The sequence below is a fragment of the Sesamum indicum genome, linkage group LG8 (genome assembly GCF_000512975.1).
Source record: "Sesamum indicum cultivar Zhongzhi No. 13 linkage group LG8, S_indicum_v1.0, whole genome shotgun sequence".
In the NCBI taxonomy this organism is placed as follows: Eukaryota; Viridiplantae; Streptophyta; class Magnoliopsida; order Lamiales; family Pedaliaceae; genus Sesamum; species Sesamum indicum.
Window position 1 is genome coordinate 5,822,434 of NC_026152.1, and position 6,000 is coordinate 5,828,433.

Sequence of the window (6,000 nt, forward strand, 5' to 3'; positions counted from 1 at the left end):
GCGAAAACGGCCATCGAGCAGAGTTTGTTACAAATTGGGGATTGTAATACTATTCAAATGGGAACTTCCTTCATGTGTGGGGATGCTATCCGCCAAGTATGAAGTCATTCCGAGGACATTTGGGCATGGAGATATAAGGGCGATGAAGAGGCGCCACCCTACATGCAAGCAGGAGATAAATCTGTGAAGAGAGGGCTTTATCCTTGGAAATATGCAAAATTGGTTCTATGGAGAGATCCGTAGGCAGTTAGGAAGAAATCCAAGATGTTTCAGAGTTAGATGGTTCCGTTTGAGTAGAAAACGACGACGATGTTCAGAGTTTGCTAGTGCAGTGGCGAGACTATAGTTTCAGAGTATTGCGCGGGCAATTCGTCAGCGATGGATGATTGGATGGGGCTGAAACTCTAGAGTTATGATGTGGAAGTCGTAAGCTATGCAACGGTTCAAGAAGCACGTGATTTGGATATTAGTTGAGGGAGATGCGAAAAAAGTGCGCTCTTCCACCATTTCATTGTCTTCTCTTGGAACAAGGAAAAATGTTTTTAAGCCTATTATAAGCAGAGCGTGCAATGGTGGGCTACAACCAACCCTCCCCAAGCATAACAGTAGCGACGGTAGGCAATGTTGATACTAAATGTGCATCTCTTTGGGGCATGTTGGGGGCCTTCAAGATCCAGCTTTAGGCATCTCAAATGACTATTTAGAGTTCCCAAAAGGCCTGGGAACCGGACGGACAGCGTAGGGCTAGGATTGCCTACGTTGGATACAAAAGCGGCTGAGAGGTTCCATGTGACGTGCATGGTTGCTCGGGCTACGAGATATCAAGGACAATACATCTCTTGGGAATGGGTGATGGAGGCAAGGACACTAAGACCTTGTGATTCAACTCATGGCACACGCTATTGGGTTCTAGCCATCCATGGGCGTCTGTTAGCTAAGATATGCGGTCGGAGCGACGTTGCACTGTTGTCAAATTGTGAAGCCACCCAAAAAGGCAGGAAAGCATGTCGGGCATGCCGTGCGGGATCTAGGCAATATATCGGCATATCGAATGAGCTTTGAACTTAAGATGCGGTCCTACTTAGGTGAGGCATAGAAGACGGTCACGATGAAGGCGTGCGCCGAGGATGAACAAAGTGAGCATTGGACATGAGACGGGCATTGCGGGCGCATTCAGAGCGCTGTAATGCTGAGGCGGAGCGAGGATGGTCCTGTACCGAGGAATGCGTCGGTAAGTTTGGAGATTGTGAGACGCACGGCGGCAGACTAGCTAGTTGGGGCCGGCCGCTAAGAGATGCAAAGGCGTGTGTGCCGAGAGCCTTGACGAACATAGGTATTTTAGATAGGCGAGTGCACGGGTACGCGGTGCAGCGTAAAGAGGTGTTCAAATATCGTGCTAGCGAGCTACAATGTTGATGTGTGCTAGCGAGTAAACTTTGAGATGTGTGAAGGCTGGTCGAAGGTTGGGTGTAACCTGAGACGCTATATGGGCGAACAATACATTCCGCTGCGAGACAAAAGAGTCCGCCCATGACAGTTGGTATTTGAGCCCGGATGATGTCGAGCTATAGAAAAAGAGTTGTGTTCAGTTGAAGATCTAGATTGGCACATGAGCTCTACGCTAGGTAGAGGCAGATTGGGTTGAGCCATGCTTTTGAGACAAGATCATACCGGATTACGGCATAGTGGTGTAGGCTTTGTCGTCTTGGGCTTTAAAATGCTTCAACTAGCCGATTGTGAGACAGAATGGTTTTGGGTGATGTCTGTCACAGAGATTATGTTGGGTAGAGTCCTTCTGTGTGCGTTTGGGTTGCTTCAGAGACCAAGCGGCCACGGTCCAACTTTGGTGTTGTTGGTTGGCATTTGGGTGAGTGTCGCAGATATGTTGAGCGAACTGTCAATCGTGTTTCAAATTTTTTTTTGAGGTAGTATGATATCAGATTTCGAATTTATCTTAGCTTCCCTGAGCATGAGGGGGACATGCCGATGCATCGGGTGGACTTCGAGGCCGCGATTGCGATATAAGCAACCATATGTAAGGAATTGCCAAAAGTTAGGAGCTGATCAAGGCGTTGAGGCTGTTTTGGTGGGCGAGATGCCACCTTATGCTAAGAGTGGTGGATGAAGGGCAACCTTATGAGATTTTGAGGAACCTTCTACTGGGGAAGGATGAGCATAATGTTAAGGTGCCGAGGTACAATTGCCCATGAGGTGCTTGGAACAAGCCACCTTTGGGGTTACAAGTAGTGGACGTTGAGACCCCTTCCTTTTATTTGTAGTTGTCAGTGAATGAGTCGTGTCTGGCCGAGCAAAAATGTGGGATGAAGTGTTGTTGTGGTAGATGATGGTGTGTCTAGAGGAAAGACAGCACACTTCAAGAACCAGGGGGCATCAACATCCATTATGAGTAAAGCGGCAACTTGTCCAGAGCTTGAGTGGGGCAGTCCACTAACCTATGTTGGGTGCTCGTTAGGAGCACAAGTTTGAGCTGAATTAAGAATGTACTTCGAGGAGATCCTGATACCATATTATAGGTTCTTTGATCTAAGGATTTTTTAGGGGGACTACCGTGTGGAAGAATGTGGGGAGCATCGGGCTCCATTGGCACCATGGACGACATGGTGCAATTGGGCGAGGATTTGAAAATCGCAATCTTATTGTTGATGTTAGGCCGAGACTTCAAATTGAGTTGTGCGGCCGGGCTGGGGACAAAAAGCTTTGTTTTCGGCCAGAGTGGGGGCAAAGGTCCCATTTTTCATGCTGAGTCAAGAGGGATCTCTTTGGAAAGATGTTCGGTCCACGAGCAGGATGGTTCCGACTGTTTGGGGCATCTGGCCCACATGCTTGCAAGTATTTAAGTGTGGTCAGTTGCAGAGGCGAGTTTTCGTGTTTGCCAAGGACGGCAACACCATGAGTGGGGGAGAGAGTGCGAAACGTGCGCACAGACTGCACACGTCATTCGTTTTAGATCAATTCAGGTGTATTTAAGGCACTGTTTTGAGGGACATCAGAGTTCAGAGGCGCACTTGATAGACTTGGAGCACAGTTTGCTACCCACCACTTGAGAAAGTTGTGAAGAGAGTACAGAATGTGTGTACAGACTTCCAGCCTACGGTATTTGCGTTGTGAATTGGGTCTATTGAGACACTATACCTGAGGGCAAACAATAAGTTAGCAACAATTGGAAGAGAGTGTAGAAGCGTATACAGACTCCATTACTAGTTCAGCAATAGCTGGGAAGAGAGTGTCGAGAGAGGCAGGCACAAACTTCCAACAAAGATTGGGCAACAGTCAGGAAACGAGGCACAGATTTTCGACTTCAGTGAGCTACACTGGGGAAGAGAGTGTAGAAGAGTACAAAGACTTCCAACTTGAGGCGATCATGCGATATGCAGTGTATTGAGGCACTATATGCAGAGAGCTACCCACCCATTTGGGGAAGAGAGTGCAGAGAGAGGCACAACTTTCCGCTTTGAGTTTTCATGTTGAATTGAGTGCGTTTGAGGCAGTATATATTGTGGGGAAGTAGACCACCATTTGGGGAAGCGGGTGTCAACGAGTACACGGACTTCCGCTGGTGTTGATTGATCTCATCATGTGCAGCAGAGGCACCATTTGCGGGAAGATCATGTAGGGTGCTGAAGAGGCACTTCACGACTGAAGCACTCGAAAGAGCAGGAGGTTGGTCTAGTGTCGCGTGATACTAAGAGAAGAGTATTGGGCACCGCATAGACTCGAATCCTTCGTGTATGTGTTCATTGACCGCTCCTTGGGCAAGACGACTGGCAGTGACTTGCGAAGGACGTGCACGACACGCAGATGCACAAACGGCAGTCGAGCAGAGACTGTTACCAATTAGGAATTGCAATACTGTTCAAAAGGGAACTTCCTTGCTATGTGCAGATGCTATCTGCCAAGTATGAAGTCATTCCGAGGATGTTTGGGCACGGGGATATAAGGGCGACGATCAGGCGCCACCTTGTGCGCGAGTAGGAGAACAATGTGTGAAGCAGAGTGCTTTATCCTTAGAGATCTGCAAAACTGTTTATACGGCGAGATCTTTGGGGTGTCTGCAACATCTCTAATATATTTCAGAGTTAGACGATTCTGTTTGAGTAGGAAATGACGATAATTTTGTGAGTCTGCCAGTGCAGTGGCGAGATTATAGTTTCATAGTATTGCGTAGGCAATTCCTCAGTGATGGATGATCAGAGATGGCTGAAACTCTACAGTTATGATTTGGAAGTCATAGGCAACTCAACGGTTCAAGCAACACATGATTTGAACGTCGGTTGAGGGAGATGCGAAAAAAGTGCACTCCTCGGCCATTTTAGTGTCTACTCTTGGAATAAGGAGAAATACTTTTAAGCCTATTATAAGGGGGGAGCATGCAGTGTTGAACTCCAGCAAGTCCACCCCGTGCACGATGGCTACGACAGTAGGCAATGTCGTCACTAAATGAGCATCTCTTAAGGTTATTCGGGGGCTTTCAAGAGCTGACTCTAGGCATCTCAAAGGAGTGTTTAGAGTCCTCGAATGACATAGAAACTGGACGGGCAGCGTACGGCCAGGATGGCCTATGTTGGGCACGAGAGGTTTCGTGTGACGGGCGAGGTTGCTCCATGGGCTGTGAGATATCAGGGGCAACACCTCTCGTGCGAATGGGTGATCGAGGCAAGCGCTCTATGACGTTCTGATCCAACTCATGCACTCACTTTTGGGTTTTAGCCGTCCATGGGGGTCCGTTGGCTAAGATAGGCAGCCGTGGGGCGACACTGAATTGTGGACAAATTGTGAAGCCATGCCAAAAGACAAGAATGCATGTCGGGCATGCCTTGTGGGATCAAGGCGAGACGTTAGCATATCGAATACCCCTAGGACTTAAGATGTTATCATAATGGGGTGAGGTATATAAGACGGCCACGACGAAGGCATGCATCGATGATGCACCAAGTGAGAGTTGGGCATGAGACGGGCACTGCGGGCGCATGCGGAACGCCATAATACTGAGGCGGAGCGAGGATGCTCCTTGCCATCAAAGAATGCATCGGCAAGTTCCGTGATTATGGGCGAGATGCATGACGACAGACTAGCTAGTTGGGGCAGGCCGCTAAGAGACGCTTAAGCGTGCTTACCGAGAGCCTTAGCGAACATGGGCATTTTGAATAGGCGAGCGCACTGGCACGTGGTGCCGTGCAGGGAGTAGTTCAGATGTCGTGCTAGTAAGCTTCATTGTCAAATATACGTGACAGACAGTCGGTAAATTTTGAGATGTACAAAGGCGGGTCGAAGGTTTGGTGCAACTTGAGACAAATGAGTCCGCCCATGATACAACGACACCTCCTTCTTTTCTTCCGAAGCAAGTCTCCCGGGAATAGCAGACTGCTTCATCACTTTCCAAAGATTCTTAGATAGCTAGCTCTCTATCTGTTCCAGGGTTTAAGCGTGCTTACCGAGAGCCTTAGCGAACATGGGCATTTTGAATAGGCGAGCGCACTGGCACGTGGTGCCGTGCAGGGAGTAGTTCAGATGTCGTGCTAGTAAGCTTCATTGTCAAATATACGTGACAGACAGTCGGTAAATTTTGAGATGTACAAAGGCGGGTCGAAGGTTTGGTGCAACTTGAGACAAATGAGTCCGCCCATGATACAACGACACCTCCTTCTTTTCTTCCGAAGCAAGTCTCCCGGGAATAGCAGACTGCTTCATCACTTTCCAAAGATTCTTAGATAGCTAGCTCTCTATCTTCCTCGTTCCAGGGTGACTTAAACTACCTCTCTTTCCTTCTTTCTGGTATCTAGCTCCGTTTTTGGTCTCCTATCTATAGACGTGTGCTGTCATGTCTGTCGCCGGGAATCGCAGGACTGAACTCTTCAACCCATTCGCGGATTTGTTCTCCCGTCAATCTTAGCCGTGCAACCTTCCTCTCTACTCGATTCTTAGTAAATGCTTTCTTGTTCCGACTGTAGGGATGGTCCCGGGGGAGGAACTGTCTGTTGC